The sequence below is a fragment of the Gorilla gorilla genome, chromosome 18 (assembly GCF_029281585.2).
Source record: "Gorilla gorilla gorilla isolate KB3781 chromosome 18, NHGRI_mGorGor1-v2.1_pri, whole genome shotgun sequence".
Lineage (NCBI taxonomy): Eukaryota > Metazoa > Chordata > Mammalia > Primates > Hominidae > Gorilla > Gorilla gorilla.
In genome coordinates this window covers 88197019-88214428 of record NC_073242.2, presented here as the reverse complement: position 1 = coordinate 88214428, position 17410 = coordinate 88197019, and positions in this window count along the sequence as shown.

The window sequence follows — 17410 nt, the reverse complement described above, 5'->3', positions numbered from 1 at the left end:
ACAGTTCAACCCACAACAACCACTCACCATTTATTTTCTATTATGTGTCAAGTGTAATGCCAGAACCACTTTCTTCCGGATGTGCCCCAAGTGTGTTCTTGGCATTACCTCATAAAGTGTTTTACCCTTTAACTCAACTCCTGCTCAACAAGCAGCTTGCCTTGATGTTATTTTTCAACATAGAAATAGAATTTTTCTAATAATCTTATGTACAAAATGTATATTCGTTGTAAAATGCTCAGACAATATAAACATCTGTAAAGATAAAAAGAAGTCTATGTATAGCCCCACTACAAAGAAACAACCACAGTTTTGATATTTGTAGATGGCTAGATATTTTTTCTTTTTCTTTTCTCACATTAACAAACTTATTGTTTCTCAAAGGTGGAATTATACTCTGCTTCTGCCCATATTTTACATTTAAAATACTTTAGACATCATTTATGTCAAAAAGCATAAATCTACCTCACAAATTTAATACTAAATAATATTTTATAGTAACTCTGTTTTCCAACGTTAACTTGTTGACAACTTTTTTGCTATTACAAAAAAAGCAGTTCAATGAACATCCCTGTTGAAGCATCTTTGCCCTGATCATTTCTTTCATATACTTTTCAAAATAAAAGCATTTAAAAAAAAACTTGGATTGGTTGATACGTATTTCAAGATTGCCCTCCAGAAAGATGTTCCAATTATGCTCCTTTTAAGTGCTAACTGGTTAATATAATTGCCAGGAAACATGCTGATTTTGCATCAACCCTCTTCTACCCCCTGCTTCACCCAAGCCATAACTATCCCTTGAGAAGCCATATCATACTAATTGAACCAATATAACACGGCCCTTTCCCCTCAGAGTGACAAGGCTAAAACAGATTATACAATTTGCAAGTAACACATGGAAACATATATCCAAGTGCTAAATTGCATGTAGTACAGATGCTAAGCACCCTGGGAGGCTCGGCTTATTTCCTTCTGCTTTTAGTCCCCACACAGGGTTGAAATGAAACACATCCACGTGCAGTAATGTGTCTAATGTGTTTTTCTAAAAGAATACTTAATCTTCTGGTTCAGCTTTAGAGAAACTAAAGCAAAAACAGCCTCACAACCCACTTCTCCACCTTCACCTGCTACCATTCTTACTCACTAAACTCCAGCCATGCTGATTTTCTTTATGTTTCTCCAGCACCAAGCTCATGCCTGATCAAGAGCCCTTCTACTTGTTGCTCCCTCTGCTTCAAATGCTCCTCCCCAATGTCATCGCCAATGGCTTCCTCTCCCTATTCAGGTCTCAGTGTCATTCATCTCACTCATGACATCCTCAGAAAGGCCTTCACTGACAACCCAATTAATAGCACCTTCACCCTACCCCTTTAACCTACTACTGCATTGCTCTTTCTTTTCTTCTTAGTATATACCATGGGTAAGAATTGTCTCATTTATTTTGTGTTTATTTCATAGTGGCCTATACACACTAGAACATAAGCTCTATGGGGACAGTAACTTGGCTGATTCATCCATCACTATATAGAATACAATACTCCTATCTGGCACGAACCATATTTCATAGACTTAAAATAAATTTTTTCACATTTAAACATCAAGGTGTATGTCCTATGCTTAGTATCATTTAGATAGCAATCAGTGCATAATTGACATTGCCTACACATGCACAAACTTGGTCATCATTACCGACATTGTCATCTCTTCAATGGAGTCTGTATAGTGTTGAAACTACATGTGTAGAGTTTAATTGCCATATAAAATACCCCTGAAATTGATTACATAAAATATCTTTGATTTTGATGATTGAGCATTGAATTTAAATGTTGGACACCTAGAAAGTAATAGACACATAATACCAGAAACAGAACATAAGTTTAACATTAGTCAGGCTAATACTTGTAGGAAGAGAAATGATCATATCTCCAATATTGCCTTGTAAAACAAAAAGAAGTGCACGATGGAGCTTATGAAGACATATCCAAATAGATTATGCTGTGTTACATTTTGTTACATTTTGCACGTATCTTTCCATGTATCTTGCTAAGATACATGGAAAAGCTTCGTCCATTATGTGCCAAGCAAAAGATTTTTAAAATCCTAAACATTTAAGTACCTGATAATAGAGGTTAACAATATATGAAGCAAAAAAAAGACATAGGACTGCAAGTAGAAGTAGACAACCACAATTATAGCCAGCTAAAATTGATAGAAAAAGTAGACAGAATATCATTAAGGATGGAAGACTTGAAAATTATAAACAAATGTCTTGACCTAATTGACATTTTTAGGACACTCCTCCCAACAACAGCAAAATACACGTTTTTTTCAAGTGCATATGAAACATTTACAAAGACAGATTATACTCTGGGTCATAACATAAGTCTCAATAAATGTGAAAGAATTCAGGTCAGATAAAGTATGTTCTCTGAACACAATGAAATTAAAATCAACAACAGAAATATCTCTGGAAAAATCTAAAAATATGTAGAAATAAAATAACATCCTCATAAATAACCCATGTCAAAGAAGAAACTAATAAAAATTATAAATTGTTTTAATTCAGTGAAAATAAAAACACAACAAATCAAACTTTGAGGAATGCTTCTAAAGCAGTAATTGGGACAAAATTTATAGCACTGAAGATCTATTTCAAAAATAAAGAGCAGGAGGAGTAGAAGGAGGAAGCCTCAAATGAATTATCTTAGCATCTATTTTGAAAAATTAGAACAGCAAATTAAACTGAAATGTAGAAGAAGAAATAATGAAGATGAAAGTGGAAGTAAATGAAATAGAAACAGAAAAATAAGAGAAAAACAATGAGACCAAAATCTGGTTCTTTATATTTTCCAAAAATATTGATAAACCTCTAGCCAGACATTTTACACACACACACACACACACACACACACGCACACGTGCAAGAAAGAGAGCGAGACAGAGAACAAATTATTAATATTACCAGTCTCAGGAGTGAGACAAGTGAAATCACTACAGATTCTATAGATAAGGGAATATTATAAACAACTTTATGCTAATAAATGCAATAACTTAGATGAAATGGACAAATTCTTTGAAAGACACAAACTACCAAAGCTCACTCAAGAAGAAATCGACAACCTATATAGACCCATATCAATTAAATAAATTGTTTTTAGAGTTAAAAGCTTTTCCAAAAACAAAATTCCAAGCCCAGATAACTTCACCATTGAAGTCTGCCAAACATTTAACAAATAAATAGTATTCTATACAAACTCTTAGAGAAATGTGAAACCTGAAGAAATAGTTTACAACCCATTCATGACACAAGAATTATTCTGGTACAAAAAATCAAAGATGTTGTAAGAAAAGAAAACTACAGATGAATAACTCTTATGATCATGGATATAAAAATTCTAAGAAAATTTTTAGCAAAATGATTTCAACGTTTTACAATAATGATAGTACATCATGATCAACTTGAGTGTATCTCAGGAATGCACAGTTGGTTCAGCACTGAAACATTAATGTAATTCACCTTCATGTTCTAACATTGAAAACAAACTATATTATCATCTCAGTAGATACAGAAAGTACATTTGACAAAATCCAACATTATTCCTGATAAAAACTTAGCCAAATACAGGTAGAAGAAAACTTCCTCAACTCAATAAAAGGCAGCTACATAAAACAAACAGCTAACATCAAAAGTATTGATAAAAGACAGAATGTTTTCCCTGAGAACAGAAACAAAGCAAGGATGTCAATTCTGACCAGTTACATTCAACATTATACTGGAGATTCTGGCAAGGGCAATAAGGTAAGAAAAATAACTAAAGGTCATTCAGTTTGGAAAAAAAAGGAGTAAAGATGTCAGTTTTCACAGATGACATGATTGTCTATGTAAAAAACACAAAACACAATGGAATGTACAATAAAGCAACTAGAACTAATACATGAATTTAGAAAAGCTGCAGGATACAAAATTAACACAAAAAAAATAAATTATATTTCAACTTTCCAGAAAAAGAAAAATTAGAAGTTGAAATTTTTTAATATGTCATTTACAATAGCACCAAAAGTATGAAATTACTAGGAATAAATAGGATAAAATATATGCAAGACATGAACACATAAAACTAAAAGATAATGTTAACAGAAACTGAGAAAATCCTAAATAAATGAGAAGCTGTACCACGCTTATGAATCAGAAGACGTAATATTGTAAAACTGTCCATTTTTCCCAAACTGATCTATAAATTCAATCAAATCACGATCAAAATCCAAGCAGGCTTTTTTTTTGTAGAAATTATCAAACTGATTCTAACAACTCATATGGAAAGGCAGAGTACCTAGAATACCCAAATGAACTTGAAAAAGAAGACCAAAATGGAAGGATGAATACTACCTGATTTAAAGACTCACTAAAAGCTTCGGTAATCAAGAATGTAAGACACTGCCATAAAGATAAACAAGAAGATCACTGTAATAGAATATAGAGTCTAGAAAGAGGCCCAAACATATATGGACACTTGATTTTCAATAAAGACAAAGACAATTCAGTGGAGCAAGGAAAATGTCTTAAACAAATGCTGCTGCAACGATGCAAAACAGAACTTTGATCCACAGCTCACACCACATATGTTAACTCAAAATGGGTCACAGACCTAAATGTAAAAACTAAAAAAACTTTCAGAAGAAAACCACAGCAGAAAGCCTTTTTGACTTCGGTTAGGCAAATACTTCTTAGATATGTCACCAAAATCATGATTTACAAAAGAACAAATTGATAAATTGGACCTCATCAAAATTTAAAATTTCTCCTTGACAGACATCCTTAAGACAATGAAAAGACAAGCAACAGACGTGTAGAAAACGTTTGCAAAGCATATATTTGAAAAAGGACTTGTTTTCAGAATACGTAAAGAACCCTCAAAATTCAGCAATAAGAAACAAAAAAACTCAGTTTTTAAAAAGGTGGAGGACAGAAGATTTAAACAGATACTTAAAAAAAAATATGAGTGACAAGAAAGCATATGAAACAATATTCAGTATTAGTCATTAGGAAAATGCAAATTAAACCACAACCATATACCACTATGCACCCATTAAAGCAGCTAAAAAAAAAAAAGTAAGTAAGCATATGAAGTATTGGCAAGAATATGGCAGAACCACAACTCCTGTATCCTGCTAATGAGAACGGAAAATGGTAGAACTGCTCTGGAAACTGCCTGGAAGCTTCTGTAAAAGTTGAAGATGTGGCCGGGCGTGGTGGCTCATGCCTGTAACCCCAGCACTTTGGGAGGCCGAGGCTGGTGGATTAAGATGTCAGGAGTTCAAGAACACCCTGACCAACATGGTGAAACCCTCTCTCTACTAAAAATACAAAAATTAGCCTGGCGTGGTAGCACACGCCTGTAATCCCAGCTACTTAGGAGGCTGAGGCAGGAGAATCACTTGAACCCGGGAGGCGCAGGTTGCAGTGAGCCGAGATCGGGCCATTGCACTCCAGCCTGGGTGACAGAGCAAGACTCTATCTCAAAGAAAAAAAAAAAAAGTTAAAGATGTACATACCACAAAGTATTGTACAAAAATATTTATAAGAAATATATTTGTTAACAGCCAAACACTGTAAACAGTCTAAAACTCCATCAACAAGTAAATGAATGAACAAATTGTGGTATATCCTGTAATGGAATACTACTGAGCAATAAAAAGAAGAGAATTATTAGTATATACTACAACCATGGAAGGATTTCAAAATCATTATGCTGGGTGAAAGAAATCAGACAAAAAGTAGTACTTACTGTGTAATTCCATGTATGCCAAATTATAGAAAATGTAAATTAACCTATAGTGATAGGAAGTAGATCCGTGGTTGCCTAAGGACATAGTGGAGGTGAGGAGGAGGCTTGTGCAGCCTGAAAGGGAGGGATGACAAAGAAGCATGAGAAGACTTTTGGAGGTCATAGATATGCACCCTATCTTGATTGTGGTCATGATTTCATGGGTGCATCATACACCCAAACTTGTATGCTTTAGGAATGTGTAGTTTGTCATATGTCATCTCTCCTCAATAAGGCTATTATCAAAAAAAAGCATGCATCCCTAATATGACAACTTTATCTATTTTTAAATTTTAGATTCAGGGGATATGTACATGTGCAGATTTATTGCATGGATATAGTGCATGATGCTGAGGTTTGGGCTTCTCATAATGCCATCGCCCAAATACTGAACATAGTACCCTATAGGTAGTTTTTGCAACCCTTGGCTTCCTCCTCCCTCCTGCCTTTTGGAATCTACAGTGTTCATTGTTCTCATCTTTGTGTCCATGTGTACCCAACGTTTAGCTCCCATTTATAACTAAGAACATGTGGTATTTGGTTTTCTGCCTCTGCTTTAATTTGCTTAGGATAATGGCCTTCAGCTCCATCCATGTTACTGCAAAGGACATGATTTCTTTCTTTTTATGGCTGTGTAGTATTTCATGGTGTATATGTACCACATTTTCTTTATCCAGTTTACCAGTTCACTGTTGATGGACACCTGGGCTGATTCCATGTCTTTGCTAATGTGAATAGTGCTGCAATAAACATATGAGTGGAGGTATCTTTTTGGTAGAATGATTTGTTTTCCTTTGGGTATATACCCAGGAAGGGGACTGCTTGGTTGAATGGTAATTCTACCTTTAGTTTTTTGAGAAGTCTCCAAGTTATTTTCCACAGGGGCAAAACTAATTTATATCCCCACCAACAATGTATGTGTTCTCTTTTATCCACAACCTCGCCAACACATGTTATTTTCTGAAGTTTTAGTAATAGTCATTCTGAGAGGTGTCAGATAGAATCTCACTGTGGGTTTGATTTTCATCTCTCTGACAATTAGTGATACTAATCATTTTTTCATATATTTGTTGGCTGCTTGTATGTCTTCTTTTGAGAAATGTCTGGTCATACTAATATAACAATTTTTAAAAGAGAGTAAAGGAAAGAAAAGAGAGTTCAAGTTATGCCTTCTATATTACATATGAAAATGTTTTATAATGAGGAAAATATAGCAAATGAAACAACTTACCTGTAGAGATGCAAAGAATATATTGTACATCTCACTATCAATGTCCTATAATGTTAGTTTCTATATTTGAAATCAAAGATCAAGTATACAAAGTTAGCAAAAGACTTTCTAATTTCTGAATTTTTATATTAAAAAACTCAGAAAAGTTATAAAATTAAAATCATATTGAATAAAATATATTTATTTTATAAAAAGTGAAAAATATGAAATGATATATAAAGTTTCCCTTATATGTTTATCTGTGAGCATTTTTCTGATATTTAAGAAAACACATGATCACATAAAATTTTCATAAAGTATATAGATTTTAAAAGCATAATCATAATAATATATAATTCCATATGTCAAAGGCAACTGCTGTTTGTTTAAAAATAAAACTAGAAAGGCAGATATCAAAATATTTAGCACACACACTTGAAAACATAATTATCATACAGTTGTGTATTTTGATTTTTTTAAATAATGAATCAAAATATTTCCTCAATCACAACAAAAACTGCAGTAAATTTGCTATTTAACTGATTTAGGGAGGTTTTAGTAAGCTCTGGGTGTGTGGCTATTGTTCTTTGACTCTTTTCGAGCTTTTGCTTCTCTTAATAAATCATACTGATTGGAAAGATACAGGCATGATCTTAATTCCACATTCTGCATGTCCCTCACCATTCAGTAGGACTAGATAAAATTTCCAGTATTTTTCTCACTTTGAAGTCTTTTCGGGTTTAGTATAAATAGTTGTATTGTAGGTCAAGCATCTCAACAACATTTCTATAAAACACAAAATAGAACATGTCCAAATGCTGTATTTTTCAGAGCTATTAAGTTCCTATATTATTAAGCTCAAACTTGAACTAGCCCTGCAGGGTGAATTGCAAGAAACACACTCATAAATTCTCTGAATTCAGCAGCATTCACTTGGACAGTTTGCATGCTTCATGAATGTTCCCAAGAGACTTGTTTTTACTTTGGATTCTTCCTTAGAATATGCATACTCATTTATAAATTTTATGTATATACAACTCTACTCACATAATATACATGATAGATACATTAAGAGATTTTCAAAAATAAGGATGAAATAAGCCATGTTTTTAAAACAATTATTTTATGAATTGATAGAACAAGCATCCTTGTTACTATCACTAAAGATAATATCACTGTGATTTTAATCTAAGTCTGATTCTTAGTCCAGCTCACTTCAAGACTAGGTTTTAGTGGCCAACACAGCTAAACAAGCTATCCCTCAAAGCACAAAAATCTTTAAATGGGGTGTCAGGGGGAGGAGAGCCTGATTATCTTGCAAAATAAGTCTTGATACTCATTTATCAATTGTATAGGATTCACTTGGTGTTTTGGATGTATAATTTTTAAATATCTTGAAACAGGTGGTCATTTCGTACAAGCTTTAATCAATATATCAAGGCAAAACAAGTAGAATGTGATACATTAATAACTGTGTCTTCAATCCACATATCAATTTATTTTTTTTCAGCCTACTTAGTGTTTGACTTTATTGGCTTGTTGTTTTTAACCTTGCTTGTGCTAAGAGTAGAAGTGTAGCTCTGTCACTTTCTCGTGTTTTTTTCCTTGAATTACTGATATTACTTGAAATTCATTATTTCTTAGCAATAATCATTTTTAACAGTTTGATTGAGGTATAATTGATATACAATAGACTGCACACATTTAAAGTATACAATGTGATTAGTTTTGACATAAGTATACAACCAGGAAACCATAACCACAATCTCTACGCTATCTTGATGATACGGCATTACATTGTCTTAAATTAGGTCATGCAAGTCCTCCAACTTTACTTTTTTTTCAAAGCAGTCTGGGCTATTCCAGGTCCTATACATTTCCACATGAATTTTAGAATCAATTTGTCTATTTATACACACACACACACACACACACACACACACACACACACACACACACACACAGAAAGTCTGCTGGAACTTCTATTGAGAATGCACTGAATCTATAAATACATTTGTGTAAAATTTTTATCTTAATATTTTTTAGTCTTCTTTACCAAATTTCTGTCTATTATCCTATCAACTATTTGAGCGGTATTAGTATCTATGACTAAAACTGTGGATTTGTCTGTCTATACTTGCAGTACTATCCATTTCTTGTGCTATGCATGTTGAAGATCTATTATTAGGTGCATGAAGACTTAGAATTGTTGTCTTCTTGATAAACTGATCCATTTATCATTATGAAATGATCTTTTTCCCTAGTAAAAATCTTTTCTCTGAAAGCTGCTTTGTCTGATTATATATAATCACTCCTGATTTTTATGGTTAGTATAAGCAAGATATATTTTTTCATTCTTTTACTATTAACCTATTCACTTCTTTATATTTAAAATGCATTTCTTTTTCTGTTTTTTTTTTTTTTTTTTTTTTCTGGAGACAGAATCTCACTCTATGCCCAGGCTGCAGTGGTGCAATCTCAGCTCACTGCAAATTCCGCCTCCCAGATTCCAGTGTTTCTCCTGCCTCAGCCTCCCAAGAAGCTGGGAGGTGCATGCCACCACGCCTGGCTAATATTTTTTGTATTTTTAGTAGAGATGGGGTTTCACCATGTTGGCCAAGCTGGTCTTGAACTCGTGACCTCAGGGGATCCACCCACCTCGGCCTCCCAAAGTGCTAGGATTACAGGCATGAGCCACTGCACCTAGCCTAAGTGCATTTCTTGTAGACAGCATACACACTGTCTTGCTGCTTAATCAAAGAATCCCTGCTTGTCCGTAAAAAAGAACAAGATCACATCCTTTGCAGGTACATGGAATGGAGATGGAGGCCATTATCCTTAGCAAACTAATACAGGAACAGAAAACCAAATACTGCATGTTCTCACTTATAAGTGAGAGCTAAATATTGAGAACTTATGAACACAAAGAAGGAAACAACAGACAGTGGGATCTACTTGAGGGCAGAGGGTGGGAAGAGACAGAGGAGCAGAAAAAATGACTATTTGGTAGTGAGCTTAATACCTGGGTAGTGAAATAATCTGTACAACAAACTCCTGTGACACAAGTTTATCTATGTAACAAACCAGCACATGTACCCCGAACCTAAAATAAAAGCTTTTTTGAATCCTCGATTTTCACTTAGACATTTCAAGTATTTACATTTAATGTAATTATTTATATGTTAAGCTTTCAGTATTACTATTTGTTTTCCTTTTTTTTATATATATACTTTAAGTTTTAGGGTACATGTGCACATTGTGCAGGTTTCTAACATGTGGATACATGTGCCATGTTGGTGTGCTGCACCCATTAACTCATCATTTGCCATTAGGTATATCTCCTAATGCTATCCCTCCCTGCTCCCCCCACCCCACAACAGTCCCTGGTGTGTGATATTCCCCTTTCTGTGTCCATGGGTTCTCATTGTTCAATTCCCACCAATGAGTGAGAACATGCAGTGTTTGGCTTTTTGTCCTTGCAATAGTTTGCTGAGAATGATGGTTTCCAGCTTCATCCATGTCCCTACAAAGGACATGAACTCATCATTTTTTATGGCTGCATAGTATTCCATGGTGTATATGTGACACATTTTCTTAATCCAGTCTATCATTGTTGGACATCTGGGTTGGTTCCAAGTCTTTGCTATTGTGAACAGTGCCGCAATAAACATACGTGTGCATGTGTCTTTATAGCAGCATGATTTATAGACCTTTGGGTATATACCCAGTAATGGGATGGCTGGGTCAAATGGTATTTCTAGTTCTAGATCCCTGAGGAATCGCCACACCGACTTCCACAATGGTTGAACTAGTTTCCAGTCCGACCAACAGTGTCAAAGTGTTCCTATTTCTCCACATCCTCTCCAGCACCCGTTGTTTCCTGACTTTCTAATGATTGCCATTCTAACTGGTGTGAGATGGTATCTCATTGTGGTTTGGATTTGCATTTCTCTGATGGCCAGTGATGATGAGCATTTTTTCATGTGTTTTTTGGCTGCATAAATGTCTTCTTTTGGGAAGTGTCTGTTCATATCCTTCGCCCACTTGTTGATGGGGTTGTTTGTTTTTTTCTTGTAAATTTGTTTGAGTTCTTTGTAGATTCTGGATATTAGCCCTTTGTCAGATGAGTAGGTTGCGAAAATTTTCTCCCATTCTGTAGGTTGCCTGTTCACTCTGATGGTGGTTACTTTTGCTGTGCAGAAGCTCTTTAATTTAATTAGATCCCATTTGTCAATTTTGGCTTTTGTTGCCATTGCTTTTGGTGTTTTAGACATGAAGTCCTTGCCCATGCCTATGTCCTGAATGGTAATGCCTAGGTTTTCTTCTAGGGTTTTTATGGTTTTAGGTCTAACATTTAAGTCTTTAATCCATCTTGAATTGATTTTTGTATAAGGTGTAAGGAAGGGATCCAGTTTCAGCTTTCTACATATGGCTAGCCAATATTTCCAGCACCATTTATTAAATAGGGAATTCTTTCCCCATTTCTTCTTTTTGTGAGGTTGGTCAAAGATCAGATAGTTCTAGATATGCGGCATTATTTCTGAAGGCTCTGTTCTGTTCTATTGGTCCATATCTCTGTTTTGGTACCAGTACCACACTGTTTTGGTTACTGTACCCTTGTAGTATAGTTTGAAGTCAGGTAGTGTGATGCCTCCAGCTTTGTTCTTTTGGCTTAGGATTGACTTGGCAATGCAGGCTCTTTTTTTGTTCCATATGAACTTTAAAGTAGTTATTTCCAATTCTGTGAAGAAAGTCATTGGTAGCTTGATAGGGATGGCATTGATTCTATAAATTACCTTGGGCAGTAAGGCCATTTTCACAATATTGATTCTTCCTACCCATGAGCATGGAATGTTCCTCCATTTGTTTGTATCCTCTTTTATTTCATTGAGCAGTGGTTTCTAGTTCTCCTTGAAGAGGTCCTTCACATCCCTTGTAAGTTGGATTCCTAGGTATTTTATTCTCTTTGAAGCAATTGTGAATGGGAATTCACTCATGATTTCGCTCTCTGTTTGTTTGTTATTGGTGTATAAGAATGCTTGTGATTTTTGTACATTGATTTTGTATCCTGAGGCTTTGCTGAAGTTGCTTATCAGTTTAAGGAGATTTGGGGCTGAGATGATGGGGTTTTCTAGATATACAATCATGTCATCTGCAAACAAGGACAATTTGACTCCCTCTTTTCCTAATTGAATGCCCTTTATTCCCTTCTCCTGCCTGACTGCTCTGGACAGAACTTCCAACACTATATTGAATAGGAGTGGTGAGAGAGGGCATCCCTGTCTTGTGCCAGTTTTCAAAGGGAATGCTTCCAGTTCTTGTCCACTCAGTATGATATTGGCTGTGGGTTTGCCATAGATAGCTCTCATTATTTTGAGATACATTCCATCAATACCTAATTTATTGAGAGTTTTTAGCATGAAGCATTCTTGAATTTTGTCAAAGGCCTTTTCTGCATCTATTGAGATAATCATGTGGTTTTTGTCTTTAGTTCTGTTTATATGATGGATTATGTTTATTGATTTTCATATGTTGAACCAGCCTTGCATCCCAGGGATGAAGCCCACTTGATCATGGTGGATAAGCTTTTGGATCAGCTGCTGGATTCAGTTTGCTGGTATTTTATTGAGGATTTTTGCATCAATGTTCATGAAAGATATTGGTCTAAAATTCTCTTTTTTTGTTGTGTCTCTGCCAGGCTTTGGTGTCAGGATGATGCTGACCTCATAAAATGAGTTAGGGAGGATTCCATCTTTTTCTATTGATTGGAACAGTTTCAGAAGGAATGGTATCAGCTCCTCCTTGTACCTCTGGTAGAATTCAGCTGCGAATCCATCTGGTCCTGGACTTTTTTCAGTTGGTAAGCTATTAATTATTGCCTCCATTTCAGAGCCTGTTATTCGTCTATTCAGAGATTCAACTTCTTCCTGGTTTAGTCTTGGGAGAGTGTATGTGTCAAGGAATTTATCCATTTCTCCTAGATTTTCTAGTTTATTTGCATAGAGGTGTTTATGGTATTCTCTGATGGTAGTTTGTATTTCTGTGGGATCAGTGGTGATATCCCCTTTGTCATTTTTTATTGCGTCTATTTGATTCTTCACTCTTTTCTTCTTTATTAGTCTTGCTAGCGGTCTATCAATTTTGTTGATCTCTTCAAAAAACCAGCTCCTGGATTCATTGATTTTTTGAAGGGTTTTTTGTGTCTCTATTTCCTTCAGTTCTGCTCTGATCTTAGTTATTTCTTGCCTTCTGCTAGCTTTTGAATGTGTTTGCTCTTGCTTCTCTAGTTCTTTTAATTGTGATGTTAGGGTGTCAATTTTAGACCTTTCCTGCTTTCTCTTGTGGGCATTTAGTGCTATAAATTTCCCTCTACACACTGCTTTGAATTTGTCCTAGAGATTCTGGTATGTTGTGTCTTTGTTCTCATTGGTTTCAAAGAACATCTTTATTTCTGCCTTCATTTTGTTACGTACCCAGCAGTCATTCAGGAGCAGGTTGTTCAGTTTCCATGTAGTTGAGTGGTTTTGAGTGAGTTTCTTAATCCTGAGTTCTAGTTTGATTGCACTGTGGTCTGACAGACAGTTTGTTATAATTTCTGTTCTTTTACATTTGCTGAAGAGCGCTTTACTTTCAACTATGTGGTCAATTTTGGAATAGGTGTGGTGTGGTGCTGAAAAGAATGTATATTCTGTTGATTTGGGGTGGAGAGTTCTGTAGATGTCTATTAGGTCGGCTTGGTGCAGAGCTGAGTTCAATTCCTGGGTATCCTTGTTAACTTTCTGTCTGGTGGATCTGTCTAATGTTGACAGTGGGGTGTTAAAGTCTCCCATTATTATTGTGTGGGAGTCTAAGTCTCTCTGTAGGTCACTAAGGACTTGCTTTATGAATCTGGGTGCTCCTGTATTGGGTGCATATATATTTAGGATAGTTAGCTCTTCTTGTAGAATTGATCCCTTTACCATTACGTAATGGCCTTCTTTGTCTCTTTTGATCTTTGTTGGTTTAAAGTCTGTTTTATCTGAGACTAGGATTGCAACCCCTGCCTTTTTTTGTTTTCCATTTGCTTGGTAGATCTTCCTCCATCCCTTTATTTTGAGCCTATGTGTGTCTCTGCACGTGCGACGGGTTTCCTGAATACAGCACACTGAGGGGTCTTGACCCTTTATCCAATTAGCAGTCTGTGCCTTTTAATTGGAGCATTTAGTCCATTTACATTTAAGGTTAGTATTGTTATGTGTGAATTTGATCCTGTCATTATGATGTTAGCTGGTTATTTTGCTCATTAGTTGATGCAGTTTCTTCCTAGCATTGATGGTCCTTACAATTTGGCATGATTTTGCAGTGGCTGGTACCGGTTGTTCCTTTCCATGTTTAGTGCTTCCTTCAGGAGCTCTTTTAGGGCAGGCCTGGTGGTGACAAAATCTCTCAGCATTTGCTTGTCTGTAAAGGATTTTATTTCTCTTTCACTTATGAAGCTTAGTTTGGCTGGATATGAAATTCTGGGTTGAAAATTCTTTTCTTTAAGAATGTTGAATATTGGCCCCCACTCTCTTCTGGTTTGTAGAGTTTCTGCTGAGAGATCAGCTGTTAGTCTGATGGGCTTCCCCTTGTGGGTAACCCGACCTTTCTCTCTGGCTGCCCTTAATATTTTTTCCTTCATTTCAACCTTGGTGAATCTGACAATTATGTGTCTTGGAGTTGCTCTTCTCGAGGAGTATCTTCGTGGCGTTCTCTGTATTTCCTGAATTTGAATGTTGGCCTGTCTTGCTAGATTGGGGAAGTTCTCCTGGATGATATCCTGCAGTGTTTTCCAACTTGGTTTCATTCTCCCCATCACTTTCAGTTACACCAATCAGACGTAGATTTGGTCTTTTCACATCGTCCCATATTTCTTGGGGCTTTGTTCATTTCTTTTTATTCTTTTTGCTCTAAACTTCTCTTCATGCTTCATTTCATTCATTTCATCTCCCATCGCTGATACCCTTTCTTCCAGTTGATCGCATTGGTTACTGAGGCTTGTGCATTTGTCACATAGTTCTCATGTTGTGGTTTTCAGCTCCATCAGGTCCTTTAAGGACTTCTCTGCATTGATTATTCCAGTTATCCATTTGTCTGATTTTTTTTTCAAAGTTTTTAACTTCTTTGCCATTGGTTCAAACTTCCTCCTGTAGCTCAGAGTAGTTTGATCTTCTGAAGCCTTCCTCTCTCAACTCGTCAAAGTCATTCTCCGTCCAGCTTTGTTCCGTTGCTAGTGAGGAGCTGCATTCCTTTGGAGGAGGAGAGGTGCTCTGATTTTTAGAGATTCTGGTTTTTCTGCTCTGTTTTTTCCCCATCTTTGTGGTTTTATCTACCTTTGGTCTTTGATGATGGTGATGTACAGATGGGGTTTTGGTGTGAATGTCCTTTCTGTTAGTTTTGCTTCTAACAGTGAGGACCCTCAGCTGCAGGTCTGTTAGAGTTTACTGGAGGTCCACTCCAGACCCTGTTTGCCCGGGTATCAGCAGCGGTGGCTGCAGAACAGTGGATATTGGTGAACTGCAAATGCTGCTGCCTTATCATTCCTCTGGAAGTCTTGTCTCAGAGGAGTACCCGGCCGTGTGAGGTGTCAGTCCGCCCTTAGTGGGGGGTGCCTCCCAGTTAGGCTACTCGGGGGTCAGGGACCCCCTTGAGGAGGCAGTCTGCCTGTTCTGAGATCTCAAACTGCATGCTGGGAGAACCACTACTCTCTTCAAAGCTGTCAGACAGGGACATTTAAGTCTGCACAGGTTATTGCTGTCTTTTGTTTGTCCTGTGCCTTGCCCCCAGAGGTGGAGCCTACAGAGGCAGGCAGGCCTCCTTGAGTTGTGGTGGGCTCCACCCGGTTCGAGCTTCCCGGCTGCTTTGTTTACCTACTCAAGCCTCAGCAATGGCGGGCGCCCCTCCCCCAGGCTCGCTGCTGCCTTGCAGTTTGATCTCAGACTGCTGTGCTAGCAATGAGCAAGGCTCCGTGGGCGTAGGACCCTCCAAGCCATGTGTGGGATATAATCTCCTGGTGTGCCATTTGTGAAGCCTGTTGGAAAAGCGCAGTATTAGGGTGGGAGTGACCTGATTTTCCAGGTGCCGTCTGTCACCCCTTTCTTTGACTAGGAAAGGGAATTCCCTGATCCCTTGCGCTTCCCAGGCGAGGCAATGCCTCACCCTGCTTCGGCTCATGCATGGTGCGCTGCACCCACTGTCCTGCACCGACTGTCCGGCACTCCCCTGAAATCAACCCAGTACCTCAGTTGGAAATGCAGAAATCACCGGTCTTCTGTGTCACTCTCGCTGGGAGCTGTAGACTGGAGCTGTTCCTATTCGGCCATCTTGGCTCCACCCTGTTTTCCATTAGTTTTATCTTCCATGTTTCTTTTTTTTCTTTTCTTCTACCTTCTTTTGGATAAGTTGAGTATTTTTATAAGTCCATTTTATCTCCTTTGTTGGTTTACTGCCCATAATTCTTTGTCTTTTTATTTTAGTAGTTTTAGTGGTTGCTTTAAGGTTTATAGTATTCATTTTTAATTCATTACATTCTACCCTAAAGTGACCCTATAGCACCTCCTATACAGTATAATATTTTTATAATATCATACTCTGAGTTATCTGCTTCCCCCTTGTGCTAGTGTTGTCATATCTTTTACATATTTTATAAACCCACACTATGTGGCTGTTTTTGTTTGAATGGTCAATGATCTTTTAAAGATATTTAAAAACGAAGTTTTAAATTCTATATTTATTTATGTAGTCACAATTTCCAGTACTCTTCCTTCTTTTGTCTAGGGCCATATTCCCATCTGGTATCATTTTTCTTTAGCCTGAAGGAATTCCTTTAACATTTCTGTAGTGAGAGTCTGTTAGTGAACAATTCTTTCCATTTTTGGATGTCTGAAAAAAGCCTACGTGCCTTCATTTTAAATATTATTACTGAATATAAAATTCTAGGTTGACTTCTTTTCTTTCAGTATTTTAAAGATGTTGCTTCACCATTTCCTCACTTTCATTGTTTCGGATAAGAAACGTGCTTTCATTAGGAAAAATATCTAATGGATACTGGGCTCAATACCTAGGTGATGGGTTGACAGGTGCAGCTAACCACCATGGTACATGTTTACCTATGTAACAAACCTGCACATCCTGCACATGTACTCCAGAGCTTAAAATAAAAATTAAAAAAAAAAAAAGAAATGTGCTTTCACCCTCATCATTCCTCTGGCAATAAAGATTTTCTCTTTATTACTGGTGTTGAGTAATTTGAATAAAACATATAATGGTGTAGTATTCTTTTTTTTTTTTTTTTTTTTTTTTTTTTGAGACAGAGTCTCGCTCTGTCACCCAGGCTGGAGTGCAGTGGCGTGATCTC